The following is a 19,025-nucleotide window of genomic DNA, read 5'->3' on the forward strand; positions in this document are numbered from 1 at the left end:
AAGAGATCACTCCTAGATATGGACTGGATTATGAAACCATTTAGTACAAGAATGTTGTGAAATACTATTTCATAAAGTGTGTATGTATATATATACACACACAATGGCTTCAAACTACAGGAAAGGAGATTCCACCTGAACATCAGGAAGAACTTCCTCACTGTGAGGGCTGTTCGGCAGTGGAACTCTCTCCCCCAGACTGTGGTGGAGGCTCCTTCTTTGGAGGCTTTTAAACAGAGGCTGGATGGCCATCTGTCGGGGGTGCTTTGAATGCGATTTCCTGCTTCTTGGCAGGAGGTTGGACTGGATGGCCCATGAGGTCTCTTCCAACTCTACTATTCTATGATTCTATGATTCTATATTAAGCTTGTGCATTTCAGCTGAACCTCAATCCATTTCTCTTGACTGGATACTGGTAATATTAGAAAATATGATCATAACCTATTAGGAATATGATACCAATATGGTTAGATATTGGTGCAGAGTAACAAAAATACAGAAGTCTAGGGGTTTATGTGAGCAGAGGTGAGGAAAAAAAAGCAAAATAGCCAGCCTCCCTTTCCTTTTAAAAAAAATATGCGCATAAAATAAGCATCAGTGACATCAAAAGTAAAATAGTAAAAATATGTTTACTCACAATCTTGTATGATGATGGTCATACAGGTATAAACATCTTAGTTCCAAAAGGAATACAGTTCAGGATATTACATATCTCTTAACAAGAAGTAACATCAGGCAGCATGGCTGGATGAAGAAGGAGGAAGAGGCAGCAAGAGAGAGAACAAAAGAAAGTCTCCCCTTTTATGCCCCAAATTCTAAAGGCATATGTAAGTTCCTGTATGTTTCCAGGAAGTATACTCCCATTTCCCACATCACATGCAAAACCCCTGTAATGGTACCATCAACTCTGGAATGCAGCTTTGGCTTCAGGTTACTAAGCAACAAACAAAACTAACTACATAAATCATCCCACATTAAAAATGCATGCATGATTGCTAGATAACCCAACACGGTAGACCCCTGTATCAGTTTTTGTGCATCTTCTGAAAACGGGTGGGTAGCCAGATAGCCATTTTTGTGCCGCAGCCAGAATATTTGGCCAGACGTGTCCTGCTGGCAGCCATGGGGGACTCCCAGGCTCCCCTTCCCATCATTTTGTCCTTATATCCTTCGTTAGACCTGGATTAAAAGCATTACAGTTAAGATACCACTCTTTCTGTGATCCTTTCCCTTCTGTCTGTAGAGGAGACCAGGTTTATGCTTAGTTAAAGCTGTTTCTACTCTAGAGGAGACAGGTGCTGCAAATGCACGCTGCTCTCTCCCTGTAGCACACAGTTTTCCATTATTTTAAAGAGGTTTCCCCACTTCTCAGAGAAGGAAGAGTGATGACCTGGAGCTATCCTACCTTAGGTTTCCTTTTTAAAAACCCTTTCTTTTCTCTTGATTTGCACTGCAGGCCCTACTTGGAGTTGTGCCTGCCTTTTCCCCACTCACACCTTTCAGCTTTAGGTTTAATGATTCCTTGAAGCTGTTTCTACATTCTAATCTGGAGGAGAGGTAACTAGGTGGTAGTAGTTTTCTGAGAATGAGGCTTTGTGATGTCTCATGGGCCTTGTAGTCCCGTTCCGAGTGCTATTGTGGCAGATGAGGAGGAAAACATGGGATTTCCACCGGTTCAGCTTGAATCGGAGCCTCGCCACCTGGAAAATGTTTGTCCTCAGGAAGTTAACCAAACAAGCCTTGGGCAGAATTCTCCCCCGTTTTCCCGAAAGGACAATTATAATAGAGATAGAGGAGTCAGGGAGGCTAATCACCGGAGCCTCAGAATCGCTGCCAGACAATTAGCTGATTAGGTCTGCTTCCCTTGGGAAATTCTAAGGAGTCATGCATCTGGACAGAGTTGGGTTTCACTTCTTGTTCTCCAGGGAAAGTGTTCTGTTGGCGGGAAAACAAGACCCTATATAGGGGTTTTGCCGCAAGGGGAACCTTGCGGAGTCAATTGTTCAGCTTGAGGAGAGAGATCGTGTGTGGACTTCGTACCCCAGTTCCTTGATTCCCGGATTAAGTTCCCAGCCTTGCCTTGTTTCACGGATCAAGTTTCCAGCCTTGCCTTGTTTCACGGACTTCTCTGGACTCAGTTCATGTTTCATGCTTGCCTCGTTTCAAGTTTTGATTTAGCCAAGAATCAAGCCTATTTTCCAGCTTTGTTGTCAAGCTACTTTGGACCTTAAAGACCCTGTCATTTCCCCACACTTTGCTTGGCAAGTGTGTGTTTCGGTCAAGTGGATTAAAACTTTGAACTCTAATATCTTATATTGGACAATACATTTCTGAACTATATTTGACCTCATCTGAAAGGTCTGCTTCTGAACTATACTCTTCACTTGTTTTTATTGACTTTATATATTTCTATAATAAAGATATTAGATAGATTCTGGTCTCTGCGCATGGTTATTGGTGCTCTGCAGCCTGAATCCTGACAGGCTTTTATTTTTGTTTGCTGGGATTACTATTACTATTATTATTATTATTATTATTATTATTATTATTATTATTATTATTTATCTTTTAGAATTGTTTTCGGAAAGAGAGGAGGGGAGGAGAAAAAGAAGCTAAAATGGTGACACTCCATGTTGTGACTGCGCCTTCGGGGATTATGGTTGATGGTGATGGAATTCGAAGAGGAAGAAAAAACCCTCGTGATGAGGGTTCACTGGAGGAGTTGCGCAGGAAGCGACTTAGAGAGCTATATGGGGGATCTTCTGAGGAAGATTCAGATGGGGAGATGGATGCTGAGGAACGGGTGGTGGCTGGGGAAGCGGGCACTGAATGGGCACAGCCACCAGAGATGTCTGGGGATTTGGGGCTTATGGATACTTCTGAACCTGGGGTTTCTGCAGGAGCTGATCCCAATTGGGATGCTTGGAGAAGGGAGGATGGTTCTTTAAGTATTCATGGGGCTAAGTGTGGGCAGGATGATTGGGACTCCGACGAATTGCTAGGTACTCCAGATCCACGAGCTCTAGCTGTGTGGAGTTCAGACTCTGAGTAGATTTGGGACACCTGGTGTTTGGGTGTGTTTGGTCACCCAGGAGGAAGGGGAATAAAATGGGAATGTTTGGCCACTGCACTTTGCGTGTGGCAAGGTGTTGCTGAGGTGCCATTGGGATCTCTGTGTTTCCATGAAGACTGAATTTGGACTATGATTTGAATCTGCTGATATCATCTAGTTTGGCTCTCGCTGTGTCTTATCGTGGACCTGTTTTGGATGACTGCACCCTCTTCGGACTTTGGATTGAATTTGACCTGGCTTCTGTCTACACCCTCTGACTGACGGCTACTCCCGGCTTCTGACTATTGGTTTGTCTTTCGGAATTTCTGCTGCCTCCCGACCTGACCTTGGATTCTTCTGACGACGGCTATTCATCATCCCTTTGAGGCTCTCGGCTTATCTGCACCGTGGAAGCAGATTTACTGCTTTTCTAGTTTGTTTATTTTCTAGCAATTAACTCTATTTGTTTCCCAAAGCTGAATTGAAGCGTTATTTAGTTTTTTATTGAATGCCAGCATGGGAAATTAGCGTGGCTCGTTTTTGAGTTATTATTGTTCAATCTACTCTCGAAACACTGAAAAGTGAAGTGTTTCAAGGATATTTCCTGTGTTTATGTTATTTTTTGGCTTATCTACGGAATAAACTTTGTTTTGTATGTTAACTGGCGTCTGACTCTTGACACTCCAAGCCCCCAAACACATGCACACACTCCACCCACCCACCCACCCGCCAAGCCAGAAGCCAAGCCAAAAAATACACTGAATACAGGACACAACTGTGATGCTGAATATTGGAGGAGGAGCCGTGATCATCTGCCACATGGTCCCGTTATGGACGGAAAACGCGATGGCTGGGTCCTTGCAATTATGGACATTCAGTCAAACCAAACAAGCCAGACTGGCTGAAGGGTACTGACCATTCCAATTCTATACACAAGCCTAATGTATATATGCACATGTGTGTATGTGAGAGCTCTTAAATAGCTCTAGTTTAGCACCTTTGGGAGAAGCTTTTAAATAATTATAACATTTCAGAGGGTCTCAGAACAAATAGTGTGATTTAAACATCTGAGGCAGAATTGGGGAACACATGGCTCTTCCAAATTTGACTACAGCTCACATCATTCCTAGAATTTGGCCATGCTGGCTGGGGCTGATGGAATTTGCATCACAACATTCTTTTTGGAGGATCACATGATTGTCAAGCTTGAAACAGAATTCTCTAAAATGATTTTTATCGAAACTAACGTTTTTATTTTTTACATTTGCTTTGCTTCTACTGGAATCAGCATATAAACAAAATAACAGAAATGGAAAATAAAACCTCTTCTTACCAATGAGAGAAAAATGTTTCTATGAACACTGATTTTCTTTGAACGTCCTCCTTTTAGGACTTTTCTCTGGAAATATTTAGTGCATTCAGTTTTACCAGGTTAAATGATTGCTGCATGTATCATAAGCATTTGCAAAAACTGGATTTAAATTCAAACTTGTGGCCATTCAGTTGCAACATTTTCAGCAACCACCCAGTCATGAAACACAAAAGGGAACCAACAGGAACTATGTATAAAATGAATGTGCAAGTCAAATGCACCTTTTGAATTTTACCATAATCCCATAGAGTAGAAAATTAGGGAGGAGGTAGAAATCCATCAAACAAATTTGAAAAACAAATACATTCAATGCAGTCTCCATCTGCTCATGGATATTACAGAAGCCGAAAAACTGGCTATACTCAACAAATCAATTATTCATTGTGAATTATTCACTAGGTTCTGCTGCAAATAGTGCCAAGGACTGTTTATTTGTTTAAAAGTGAAGTGTTAAAAAAGAAAGAAAAAATTTGGAGCAAGATTCCTATTTATCTTTAATGTTATATATTCCATGCAGGAAATATAGGTCTGTATTTCCATTATGTATGCATACTTTCTTTTAACGAGGAGGAAAGAGCAGAAAGAAAGAAAGAAAGAAAGAAAGAAAGAAAGAAAGAAAGAAAGAAAGAAAGAGAGAGAGAGGAAGGAAGGAAGGAAGGAAGGAAGGAAGGAAGGAAGGAAGGAAGGAAGGAAGGAAGGAAGGAAGGAAGGAAGGAAGGAAGCCATAGATGAAAATGTATGTTGCTGAAAAAAGTGGAATGTAAATGAAATAACTAAAATCAGAAGTCATAAAATAATGCAAGTTATTGTTCAGGGGACAAATCTTCATGTAGTTCATCATGTGTGGGAATTACCATTTGATCATACAATCTCGTCTCTAGCATCCAACAGAGTTCAGTCTTTAATGTTATTTAATATCAAGGTTAGAAAAACCATAGAGTATATGTATGTCTTAATTATGTATTCTACCCGGAGCTGTCTTTGTACATTGACTGGATATCTTCACTGTTCCAGAAAGTTGTGTCCAAACTGTGGACCAGGAATGGGATCAGGGAACAGAGGTCTACCTTATTATAAGAGCTACATTCCCTGGCTGTTTCTCAGGTATACCGCAAAGTGGTGGTTACAAACTACTAAATTCTAAATGGCCACAGAGGCTAGCAACATTCAGTATATGAATTCAATCATAGCATATTTGGGAAAAAGTATATGCCCAAGTAAATTACCACTGTGTTAAGATCTTCAAGGAAGGCTCTTGTTTTGGTCCTGCCATGATAGGAGGTATGCTTAATGAACAAACAAAAGGGATCTTTTCAGTGGACTGCTCTTAGAATAGAACTGCCTAACAAGAGAGACTATTGTATCCTCTCTCTGTTGTCCTTCCACCAGAAGGCAAGTATTTTAACACTTGACTGGGTTGCTGTTGAAGAGGTTTCAATTTGTTGTCATCCCTTTAGTTTTGATGTGTTTTTAATTGCAGTGGAAATCTTTTTATATATTTTAATTGCATTTGTTTTATTTTAAAGTCATGGTTTTCACCTACAATGAGTTTTTTTTCAGTTGCTAGAATAATAGGATATTTAATAAATAAATAAAACAATGATTCTGTGCTGTGAGACTAAGGCCAGACATTGACTCCCTGGATGACACCAAGGCTGGAAATGGAAGGAAATAATTGTAGACAGTTTGAGCTGGGAGGCATCATTGTCCAAAAGCCTTGTGGTTCTGAGAGTCAAATGATCAGAGTGAGGCAGTTTCAGGCCAGTGCTGGTAATAGGCTCTGCATCCCTCTATTCCTGAAGTCTATGCAAACTGTCATTGAAAAAAATATCAGGCTACACTTGCTAGCCCCAGATTATTGCCTGTCTTTCTCATTGCTGCTAATTAGGTGTCTGTTTGCCTGCCCCACATGTTTTCCAGTCTTTAGAAACAAATACCTGCCAACTGTCCCCTAATGAAATGATGCAAGATAAAACAGATGCAGTCTCAACAATTACTTATAGCTATTTCATCTTCTAAATAAACTGATTTGTCCAAACCCTAATTTAATGTAGACATGATTGAAACTGCCTGGTGATTTCCATTGACTTAAATGTTCTGCTGTTTACTGTAGGGCAATAAATGTATGTAGAGAGTCTGAAGAGAAGTAAGAGATAAATACAAATGCAGAAATAAATAGACTGTAATACAGTTTGCCTAAAGAATGGGGAAACCACCACTTATTCTGAAGCAGTGTTTTGGATGCACCAGCAAAGTGAGCAATGCATTTGTGGACTTCTAGGGATCCAGCAACCAGTGAGGCCAAGGTAAATGTTTCTATTGATTCTGATAGGTGTTGGAATCAAGCCCTATACTTGCTTAGCTCCAGCTGCTGCTTTTGTTAATCCTGCCAGAGAGACCAATATCCCTGGGTTCATAAACAAGAGATGCAGCATTCCAAAATATGGAATTGACTGAAGTATTGCTCTGAATTGCACAGAACTGTGTGGTCTCTAGCACAGTGACAAGCATAGTAAGGTTTCCAAATCAAGAAAATAAGAACTGGAAGGTAAAATGTTAAAAAATGAAAATTAAATTAAACAAGATTGGAAACAACTAAGCATTTTGGGCAAGAAAAGGCATGGAGACAGTGTGTAAGACTAATATTTCTACCCAAGTTTAATTTAATTGAGGCTGGCCAAAATTACCAAAACAACAAGAACATCAAAAGTAAAGATGAAACACGCCTTTTTAACATATCTGAATTTGTGAGAATTGAGATTTTAAGGAAGATAGCAAAGATTGGAAATATGACCAAATATGAATTCTTAAAACAGCATGTATTACAATTAGAACTTACTCTTGTGTACACATATTTAGATATAGTAGATGTTACATGCAGTAGGATCAGATCATTCTCAGAGTTTTTGAGCTAAATCTAAGATCTGCTACCATAAATGAGATATACTAAGTGCTCATTTATCACCCAGTATTGAATGAATTTATTTTAGTTGGTTCCAGTCATTGGATTTAAGCCTTTTTAAAAACCAGTTCACTGATGATCATGAAAATTTGTTATTAGAATCATAGAATAGTAGAGTTGGAAGAGACCTCATGGGCCATCTAGTCCAACCCCCTGCCAAGAAGCAGGAAATCGCATTCAAAGCACCCCCGACAGATGGCCATCCAGCCTCTATTTAAAAGCCTCCAAAGAAGGAACCTCCACCACAGTCTGGGGGAGAGATTTCCACTGCCGAACAGCCCTCACAGTGAGGAAGTTCTTCCTGATGTTCAGGTGGAATCTCCTTTCCTGTAGTTTGAAGCCATTGTTCCGTGTCCTAGTCTGCAGGGCAGCAGAAAACAAGCTTTCTCCCTCCTCCCTATGACTTCCCCTCACATATTTGTACATGGCTATCATGTCTCCTCTCAGCCTTCTCTTCTGCAGGCTAAACATGCCCAGTTCTTTAAGCCTCTCCTCATAGGGCTTGTTCTCCAGACCTTTGATCATTTTAGTTGCCCTCCTCTGGACGCTCTCCAGCTTGTCAACATCTCCCTTCAACTGTGGTGCCCAAAATTGGACACAGTATTCCAGGTGTGGTCTGACCAAGGCAGAGTAGAGGGGGAGCATGACTTCCCTGGATCTAGTCGCTATTCCCCTATTGATGCAGGCCAAAATCCCGTTGGCTTTCTTAGCAGCCGCATCACATTGCTGGCTCATGTTTAACTTGTTGTCCACAAGGACTCCAAGATCTTTTTCACATGTACTGCTGTCTAGCCAGGTGTCCCCCATTCTGTATCTTTGATTTCCATTTTTTCTGCCGAAGTGAAGTATCTTGCATTTGTCCCTGTTGAACTTCATTTTGTTAGTTTCGGCCCATCTCTCTAGTCTGTCAAGATCGTTTTGAATTCTGCTCCTTTCTTCTGGAGTGTTGGCTATCCCTCCCAGTTTGGTGTCATCTGCAAACTTGACTATTCAATTAATAATTGATATGCATGCTTTTGGTTAGATTAACTACTAACTTTCAAATATCAATATCAAATCATATACTAAATGTCAGATATCAAACATTTGCTGTCCAATACTTTTGTGAATCCAGTACTGTCAGTCATCACACATCAGGCAACAACTCAAATTCTATCAGCTGTCAACTTTTAAATATTGTCAAGTATCCAACAATAGTTGTCAAATACTATTAACACTGAATGTTAACTACAATATGAATAACTACTTTGTTAACTACAAAGTGAATAATACTGAAATTAAGTAATAATCAAAGATACACTTCAAATACTGTTAATGAATAAAACCTCAAGGATCAATAAACAACCACAACCACAATAACCATAACAAAAAACCTGGAAGGTTCTGATAACATTACCATGAAAATTTATTTTATCCATGGTTACAAAATTTCTAGCTTTAAAAAAACAGGACTGCATCTTTAATAGAAGTGCAAAGGAAGGAATTTCAGGTAGTGCTTATCATGATACAACAAGCACATGTTTAAATCCTTTTTTTTTTTTTGCAAAGCCATTTAAGGTCTACATGGGCAGTTGTGTTACATTAAGGTGCATAAATGGTGCCCATGAGATCTGTAGCCTAAATGACCCACTTTGAGTTTGAGGGCATTAGCAATCTGCCGTAATCAACAGTTTGAGGTCAAGAAGCCATAAATCAGAGCAACATCCAAGTAGAGAAGTCAATGAGCAGTCATAAATCCAAGACCTACAACAATGGAGTTTTGTGGTTACAAGAAGTACCAGTCAGGGAGAAACCAGCCTTAAGCCTTAGCTCAGTCCAGAACTACATACCTGACAGTATTTACAGAGTGTGTCTCACAGCAGAAGGCACATAATGTTTCACTACATCTGGGCGTCTATGTTAAACACTTAATTTATCTCCACTCAGAAGAACTTGAAGGTTTCTCATCATGCTGAACTGCTGAAGGAGGACTTGGCTGCTGCAAGTCTTCTTCAAGTCTTTATTTCAACTGGCAACCTTATGTATTATGGGATTAGACACCATTCTCATTCTTTGTATTGCAACCTCAGATTGTGTATCTGTTCTTATTACACAATCTCAGTCTAATCAAGCTTCAGCACATCCTGATTAACCTGTACTTCAGAATATTCAAAAAGAAAGAATACTAGACAAAACTAATAGGGAGCTTGCATTTTAGGAACAACGTTATGAACACTCCGATGAATTAAGAGCCATTAATGTTTTCACCCTGCACTCCAAAGATACACTCTTTTGCCACCTGCATTCGTTCATATTCTCTTCTATTCAGACAACACCATGGCAGGAAATTTCATACTTGTTGCACAAACTCCTTCATCTTTTCTTTTGTTTCCCAAATCATACAGTTTTAAAAAATTGTGTGTACAGTACATGTAAAAATTGGTAGTCCAATAGCTGATTCCTTCTGAATGTTGTCCAATTGCATACTCTCTCCAATTTTATAGTGAGCTGAATATTACACATTATCCCTACTAAGAAATGCACCATAACTCTGAATAAAAAGTCTTGTTTCTTGGCTCTGTATATGTGATTAAATACCTGTGTGGATAAAGATTCAGGATAATAGTGGAAACTTCACTAGGATCTAATGACATATATAAATGCATATAATTTTAATCTCTAAGGAAGCAAACATTATTCGAGGCAGCCTTTGAGCCTTTGGCACATACTTAAAGTGGATTAAGTACTGATAGAAATTCAGTTATATGTGGAATTAGGTATGGTGTATATTATGTTTGTTCTTTCCTTATTATCTATCTTTCTTTGACTTTGGTGAAGCCATTTTAGATCAATACGGAAGCAAACTTGCTTGTGGGTTATCTCCTTACTGACAAACAGTCTCTTAAATACACTTATTGAATTTGATATTCCCTAAAAATATTTCAGCCATGCTAAAAAAAAACAAACCCCATTTCTAACATTTGTCAAATATCTGAGCCTACCATACATTACATAGTTACTCCTCACTCCTCTGTGTTGTGACATGTTTGCTAAAAAAAAATGAGAGCAAAATAGCTATGCTTTTTTAAAACAAAATTTTAGTTCATATTTAGTTGATTATTTGGATCCATTTCAGTCTGGTTTTGGTTTGTTGTGCAAAGTACCTTATTCCTTTACATCAAAAGAAAGATAGAGTGAATTATTTCCTTTGATCTCTTAGCGGTCTTTTAGGTATCAATTTTGTTACCATAGTTGACTCTCTAGATTGATGACTGGTTGCACAATTTTTCCATACAGTTCTGTTTGTACTTTCCGGAAAATGGTACCAGGAGATTTAACTTATTCCTATGCTTTTTATTTTATGGGGTTCTGTATGGTTACATCTGGTCTTCCATGAAGCATCCATGCAATTTGATGTGAAGGAGTGTAGTATTATCAAAACTCTGAGAATAGATCTTCTATTTCTCATTTACAACTAAAAGTATGTGAGGTGGTAAAGGTGTTGTGTGAGTTTCCTGAATAAGTGATGGACAGGATAAAGATGATTCTTTGAAGATGGATCCAAACAAGACTGAGTCAAGTAATATACATAAGTTGTTCATTGTAATGTATCTTGCCTACTTTACAAGGTTGGTAAGTGGCCCACCTTGCAGGACTGATTGTGTGGCCCTTTTGTAAGTAGGGCTGATTGGTGGCCATTTTGTAGGCCTCACTTGCAGAAGCTCAGCAGATCAAGGGGGAGGAGCAGTCAGGCAGTCGTTACAATATGTGCGGTTTGATTGGTGATGCAGATGAGAAGTTGCTTAGCAACCGGAGATGAGCAGAGCCGAAGTGACAATTGAGGCCAGGCAGCCAGAGAATACTTTATCAGTTAGAGTTTGGAATTCAGGCAGTTAGGAGTTGAAGTTTGGAATTCAGTCAGTTAGAAGTTGGTTTTTGGAAGTCAGTTAGTTGGGAACTGTGTTTTGAAAAGGAAGCCTCTTTGAGGAATATAGTTAGTCTTCAGGAAAGGAAGAGCTAAGAACTATATTGTGAACTCTAAAGTCTAGAGTATTGCTGTTAAATCCAAGGAAAAGTGGATTTAAAAGTAAATTGTCCTATTTGTGTTTTCTTGGTGAAGGAATATATTTACACAGAAACCAAGTTATAAGGCCATCCTTTGAAAATAAAAGCATGAGCCTTTAATGAAACTGCTAAGCATCTTTACTGTTCAATATTAATGAAACCATCACATATATTTGCTGTTCAGATTACAAATAAACAACAATTGATTGTTTCTCCTCACATAAAGTGTTTTGTGTGTCTCTCTCAATACCCTAACCTAGAAGAGGCTCCTGAATACAGCATTGGTGGCAGCATTGGTAGAGGTAGCGAGTTTGAATCCTCTACATTTTGGTGGCAGTAGAAATAAAAGCCTCTGCAATTCTGGCAAATTAGAAAAATCTTCACCATTATATATTTTGAAGCCCCCCAATCCTCCATATTCATCAAGCCAAGGAAGTAGAATTCATCCTTTTTTGGAAGGGGATGATGTCCAGATCCATATTATGCAGTGACACATATATGTGCCATGTATAGTATGTGTCTCTATAATATGGATCTTGATATTAAGCCCTTCCAAACATGGATATACAGTGTTCCCTCACTTATTGCGGTTCCACCCACAATAAGTGAAAATCTGCGAAGTAGGGACGCTATATTTATTTTAATATTTATACATTATTTTAGTAGTTTTATACTATTTTAAGTCTTTATCAACCAATTGTGTGTTGATAAATTGCCTCCTTCTCCAGTTGCCTCTTGGCCTCCTTTTCTCTCCCTTTGGCTTCTCCTTCCTCCTTTCCTTAGGCTGTAAATTGTAATTTTTTAAGATTTATAATAGTCTTTTAGAGTTTATTGAAAAATCACGAAACAGCGAATCTGCGAAAAGTGAACCGCGAAGTAGTGAGGGAAGACTGTATTCTGCTTTCTTGGCTTGATCAAAAGCTCATGTATATTACTTGCCTCAGTCTTGTCTGGATCCATCTTCAATTAATCATCTTCATATATAGTTATGGCATATAAGCCTCCTGTCTATGTCTGAGGATTTGGGGTAGCAAAGTAACAATGTACTTAAGCTGATAAATTCAGGCAAACTGTTGATTTAGATTCTATGTTATTTATAAAATAGTTCTTTGTAATCTGACATTACCCTGTCATACTCACCTTCACTATCAAAGTGCTTCAAGAGTAGTAAATAGGGCACCCACACTGTTATTATCTGTTAAAAAATTATTTTAGTTACAATAGGCTAATAACATGTACTCATTGCTGTTTTACCAGAGGCATAATGGATATAAATTTTGATTTTGACCTCATTGTTCTTTTCAAAGAAACTGCTAGCACCGTAAGCTTCTTTAAAAAAAACAACAACCCTACAGACGCATGATTATTACATAGAAAGGACTTTTTATAGAAACCTAATAGGCCCAAGAAATATGAAAATATTTGGGCAATTACCAATATAACAAATTAAAAAAGTCAGAAAATACAACAAATATAAAAGTTACTTACATTTTTATATAGACGTTATATTGAACAGTTGAAGTTCTCAGTAGGTTTGGCCTAGCCCTGTCATGCTAACATGCTACCACAAAAGTCATTAATAATGTTTAGGAAATCAAGCAGATTTTACCTGTATGATTGTGCACTAAAGTTCAAACTGATCCAGTAGAGATCATTACTGTATATTTAGCCAAGAACAAGTATTGTCTAGTCCAAAACAGTTCATTCTTAGACTGGCAACATTTGTCCCCTACACCACTTTGGGAAAGGAGTAGAAGAACTCTAAAACTGTATGATACTGTCCCTGTGTAAGATGCAGCACATCTAGTGTCTTGTTTAAATACAGCCATCATTTCTTTTTGTGCCAAATAATAGCATGCCAGAGATTCTTGGTCAAACAGATGCCTGCTGGTCAGTTTATAGGACTATAACTTAAACCATACATGGTACTGTTTGTTTGAGGTATTATATAGCTAAGCCCTTTTGCCTCTCTAATATTACTCTTAAATTTGACTTCAAGACCATTAGTATGTGGTTTCTACCACACTGAAATCATCCCACTTATTAGAAAGAACTTAAAAATACAAGCAATCCCCGGGTTACAAAAATGTGACTTACAAATGACTCATAGTTAAGAACAGGGGTGAGACAACAGGAAATGTAATAAGTCTATCCCTAGGAAGGGTTCACTTCTGAAAGAGTTATCATGGGAAAAGGTGTCTCCACTGAAGCTTCATCACCAATCTTTGTTTACACAACAAGCCATTTTTTTTCCAAAATCCAATGATCACAGGGACAAAGAGTGATCACTGGATTTTAACATGAACTCTTCTGAGTTTGCACAGACTGCAAAACAAACACCACATGTTACCCAGAGTTAAAAAAAATATGTATTTTTGGCTAGAGTTCCATTTGGCTGGACAAAACCATTGTAATTTAGTGGAGTTAGTGTGGGTCCATATAATGCAGTTCAATGATGTTAAACTGCATTATATGGGTCTACACTGAACATACAATGCAGTTCCCAATGACAGTGCAGATCCTAACCAAGTCTCCCAAGATCCCATGCCACCTGTAGCCAATCATTTAGTATTTTGTGTTGCCCTAGTAAACAACAAAATAGGCAAGCTAGGATATTCCTGTAGATAAAGCACTTGAAATAGCCTGGAAAGTAGAAACTAAACGAGTGGAAGAAACAAGCACATCAAACCAGCACCCTGTAAAATGATCCATTGAAGCATGGTACTACTGGATATAGGCTGTTTCCCTATCAGAAATGAATTACAGCAGTCTTGGCAATCATCTGTTCTAATTCCTGTTGCTACTGCATTCACGAAGAGGTGAATCATACCGTTTAATCAGATGGAAGCAGGACAGAACTAGAAGATCTTTCATTTCCAAAGCAAAATTATCACTCCCTTGCATGTTTTCATACTGACTGAAACCAACAGATGGAACTTCAAATTTTCAAAAAGGAAGAAGGTAAAGAAGAAACAAATCCTTGTATCATCTTACCCCAATCAATTGTCATTGCTATTACCAAGTGTTAGCAATTTATTTATGTAGATTGGCATCCAGATTGTACACCAGAGGAGGAATATAGTGACTCTTTCAACACAGTTTAATAGGTCTTGTGATAAAGGATGAGGCTCAGACATAACAGATTAAATGTAATTGCATTTGTTGTTTTTCAAACAACTACAAGAATTATTTGGAGTGGGTCATTCAAGTATAGCCCAGAGCAATATTGTTTATATGCCTCCAGAAGCAGTCTTAGCACAGCACTTTCAGTTTAGCTAGAATGCAATAACTATGTTGAAACAATGAAGTATTCTGATTAATAGCTAAATGCTAGTAATTAAATTTGATCATATTGAATATATATATTATTCTAGACCATGTTTTGACAATTGGAAAATACATGGTTCAGCATATTTATGCTGGAACTCAAGCTCAGACCTATATGTTTTCTCCAACATGTTGGTGGACAAGGTTATGGTGAAAGCCAATTTTGAAGAAGGCAGCTAAGTTTTGTTTGCTGAAAACTGAAGGGTCACATTTCCACATATACCATTAGGAAGCAATAGAGCTACACAAAGGGAGCCAACATTACCTAACTTGGTCCTTACTGCTTTGTGTAAGTTGCTCTATTGTTCCCTCACCTATAGACCGATGCGCTCAGATTTCACTTCCTTCAGCTTTCATCTTCCTTCGTACATTAGTAGCTAAAATTTATTTTTCATAGTTTTGCACTTCACATTAATAAAACTATTTGTTTAATGGAGATGGTATCTTGATGATTATTTCAAACACTAGTTTCTATATAGGCTTATATGGCTGTATATCCACACATTTTGTTAAGACCTCAGTTAAAGTACTTTCATGAGTTACATATATGTTTGCTTGTCACAATGCTCTAAGGATGTGTGCGTGTAGTGTGGGGAAATATTTTTTTGTTTGGCCTCTAAGTGCTTTTTTATCTGGGAACATTCATGTGAACAAATCTAGCAATTTAATTGAGCTTTTCAAAATGAGGCCTAAATCACATGTCCTCACTTTATGAAATTAAGTGAATAGCTATTAGGAATACAGTCTTGGAACCTCAGTGAATAGAGTAGCCTTAACAAAATGTTTGCCTTGTGGCTACCTGACACTTAGTTAAAATGGAAAAATACAGCTCGGCAATGCACAGGCCATGGGCCACATGAATCCTACACACTTATCTCTGTTCCTTATCCAGAAGTCAAAAAGGCATTTTTGTTTGCTCAAGACTGAATGCCAATATGTTGCTTTTACTGCAGATGCTGTGGATTTCAGTGATATATATAGCTTTCTGTTTTATTCTTTCATCCAATCTCTTAGAAGTCTCTAAGGAGATTTTGATCAAAAGATAGTGCTGAGGGCATTACTATTTAAAATAAATTAAATACTACTAATTTTTCTCACATGTCAGATATTACAATTCCCATCAAGACATACTGTGTTTCCATTATGCATTTTAAGAAAGACAAACTTTCTCAATTACAGATTTGTAGCAGCAGGAGTGTCCTTTTGATTGGAGAGGCGCAGGGACTCCATTCCAAGTAGCGTCTGTCCCTTATTTCTGCTAAATTTGTCAGATTTTGCCACAGGCAATGTGATTGTCGAGGAAAGAAAGGAAAGGGAACAGAAGAACCCACTTTAATTTGTATTGTCTTTCATTCCAATGACATTTATCACATTTCTTTCCTTTGACAAGTTCAACTCTTATGTGCTCCTTTGTCTTCCCGTAAGTGCCTCAGAGACAAGAGAAAGAGGATTAGCCAATAAGCCAACTCATCTCTCAAGAAGAGTGGGGTAAAAAACAAAATACACACACACACACAAACACACATATGTGCATGCATATATGTTAGAATCTAAATGGCAACTATATATTAGAATGACAGCAGCACTTAGAAAATTGAAAGAAGGGTCTGAGTGAATAGAAATGGGTCTGCTTTATCTGGTTTCACTTTAAAGTTTTTATATAGAGAAAGCATTTTAATTCTGACTTCAGTGGCAAGTTAGTGTTTCCACTTTGAGATGTATTCGAAAATGATTGCTTTATTCAACTGCATCTCACCTACTACTCCTTGTGCATTTTATGGTGAGTTTTTAAAATTCAACTGTAATTAGGAATACTGTGTATGTGAGAAATGAGTAAACTGGGATCATAAATCTTGTCTTGACTTGTTCTGGCAAGCAAAAATGAGAAAACTTTATTTTTAGTCCTGACCTGTGTGATGGCAACGTATTTTATGTTGACCTCAAGAGAGTTTTTACATCTGCAAAAATATCTTGAGAAGAAACCATGTAAATTGTGCAAGGAAATTATGCAAAGTTGCAATCGACTATGATAAACTCTTTATCAATGAAATTGACCATCAACAACTTGAAAATATTCCACTACTACTAACACCCTATCTTATTTTTGTCATTTTATGTGAGGGGCATCTTTTTACTACACTAATGTATATAATGGAATTTGAGCATCCACAGATTTTGGTATTCATGAGGAGATCTGAAACAAACCCCAGATACCATGGACCAACTATTTTGTCTTCTTGTGTGAACTTTTAATATGTAGTAACATTTGATGGGGTTTTTTGGGTGGTGGGGTGAGGGGTCCTTTGTATTTTTTAAAAAAATCAATCAACAGCTCTTCTATTCTTACTGTTTGCTCTGCTTCACAAAGGGAAAAGACGGTGAATTTAAATACACTCATTTTGTGAAAAAGGTGCACAAAACTATTAATGTGCTGGAGACAAGAAATCTCATAATGCTTTACAAACTCTAGTTCAAAATTAGTAATTCAAATAGGTCTTTGTTTTCACCCCTAAGATAAACATGATTTAAAGTTGCAGAGGAGAAACTACCTTGGGAATATTCCTTTTCTTTCTAAATAATGTTCCTTACCTGCCACACTGTGTATGCTAAAGACATGGATGAGCCATGAGCCAGCTCTTTGTAAATGGTTCAAACCCTACTAGGTGTATCAAATCTGACCTTTTCAGTATTTTTTTTCTATATTTTAGTTATAAAGGTGAACTGTTTCTGAATATTCAACTGATTAATTTTGCAAAGTTTATACAATATGTGAGCCATAAAAACTGGAAAAAGTTATTTTTAAAATCCTTTAGAAATAATTTGAGTTCATAAAAAACTAGCTTTAGTGTATTGAATATTAAAGTTGTGAAAACAAGCATCCAAATTTGGATCATTTCAAAGGTTAAGTTTTGTCTTGCAAGATTAAGTTGGCTGCACACAGTGCCAGATTGCCGCCACTCTGATTTAATATGTGAGATGCATGTTTATTCTTAATCTATATATATAAAAGAGTGATGGCATCATGGCGACCCACAAAATAACAAAAGTACAGGCCCCCCAATCTCGAAATTTGACAACACAACCCATCACCCACGCCTCAGGGTTGATACAACAAAAAGAAAAGAAAAATAAAGTCCTAATTAGAGGGAGAACAATAATTGTTTTTATCCAATTGCTGCCAGTTTAGAGGGCTAATCTCTGCCCACTTGGTCGCCTAGCAACCAATTCAGCCAAAGGACAGCCAGGATTCAGTTAGGGGACAGGCAGATTTAGGCCTCACTTAGACTTCTTCCACAGATTATCTAATTTGCACTGGATTATATGGCAGTGTAGATTCAAGGCCCTTCTACACAGCTATATAACCCATTTATAATCTTATATTATCTGCTTTGCACTGGATTATCTTGACTCCGCACTGCCATATAATCCACTTCAGTGTGCATTTTATACAGCTGTGAAGAAGGGGCCTCATATAATCCAGTTCTAAGCAGATAATTTAAGATTATCAATATACAGTAGAGTCTCACTTATCCAACATAAACAGTCCGGCAGGATAAGTGAATATGTTGGATAATAAGAAGGGATTCAGGAAAAGCCGATTAAACATCAAATTAGGTAATCGTTATACAAATTAAGCACCAAAACATCATATTATACAACAAATTTGACAGAAAAGGTAGTTCCACGTGCAGTAATGTTAAGTAGTAATTATAGTAGAGTCTCACTTATCCAACACTTGCTTATCCAAAGTTCTGGATTATCCAACGCATTTTTGTAGTCAATGTTTTCAATATATCGTGATATTTTGGTGTTAAATTCATAAATACAGTAATTACTACATAGCATTACTGCGTATTGAACTACTTTTTCTGTCAAATTTGTTGTATAACATGATGTTTTGGTGTTTCATTTGTAAAATCATAACCTAATTTGATATTTAATAGGCTTTTCCTCAATGCCTCCTTATTATTTAACATATTCGCTTATCCAGCATTCTTCCGGCCCATTTATGTTGGATAAGTGAGACTCTACTGTACTGTATTTACAAATTTACCACTAAAATATCACAATGAATTTAAAACACCGACTACAAAAACATTGATTATGAAAAGGCAGACTGCGTTGGATAATCCAGAACATTGTATAAGCAAATGTTGGATAAGTGAGATTCTACTTTGATATGAAATAATTTCTAGGATAGAATAATGCAGAACAATATAATCTCTAAAACCAGGACAGTAAATAAAGAAATAAAGAAAGTAAATAAA

Source organism: Anolis carolinensis, chromosome 3 (assembly GCF_035594765.1).
Source record: "Anolis carolinensis isolate JA03-04 chromosome 3, rAnoCar3.1.pri, whole genome shotgun sequence".
Taxonomy (NCBI): Eukaryota; Metazoa; Chordata; class Lepidosauria; order Squamata; family Dactyloidae; genus Anolis; species Anolis carolinensis.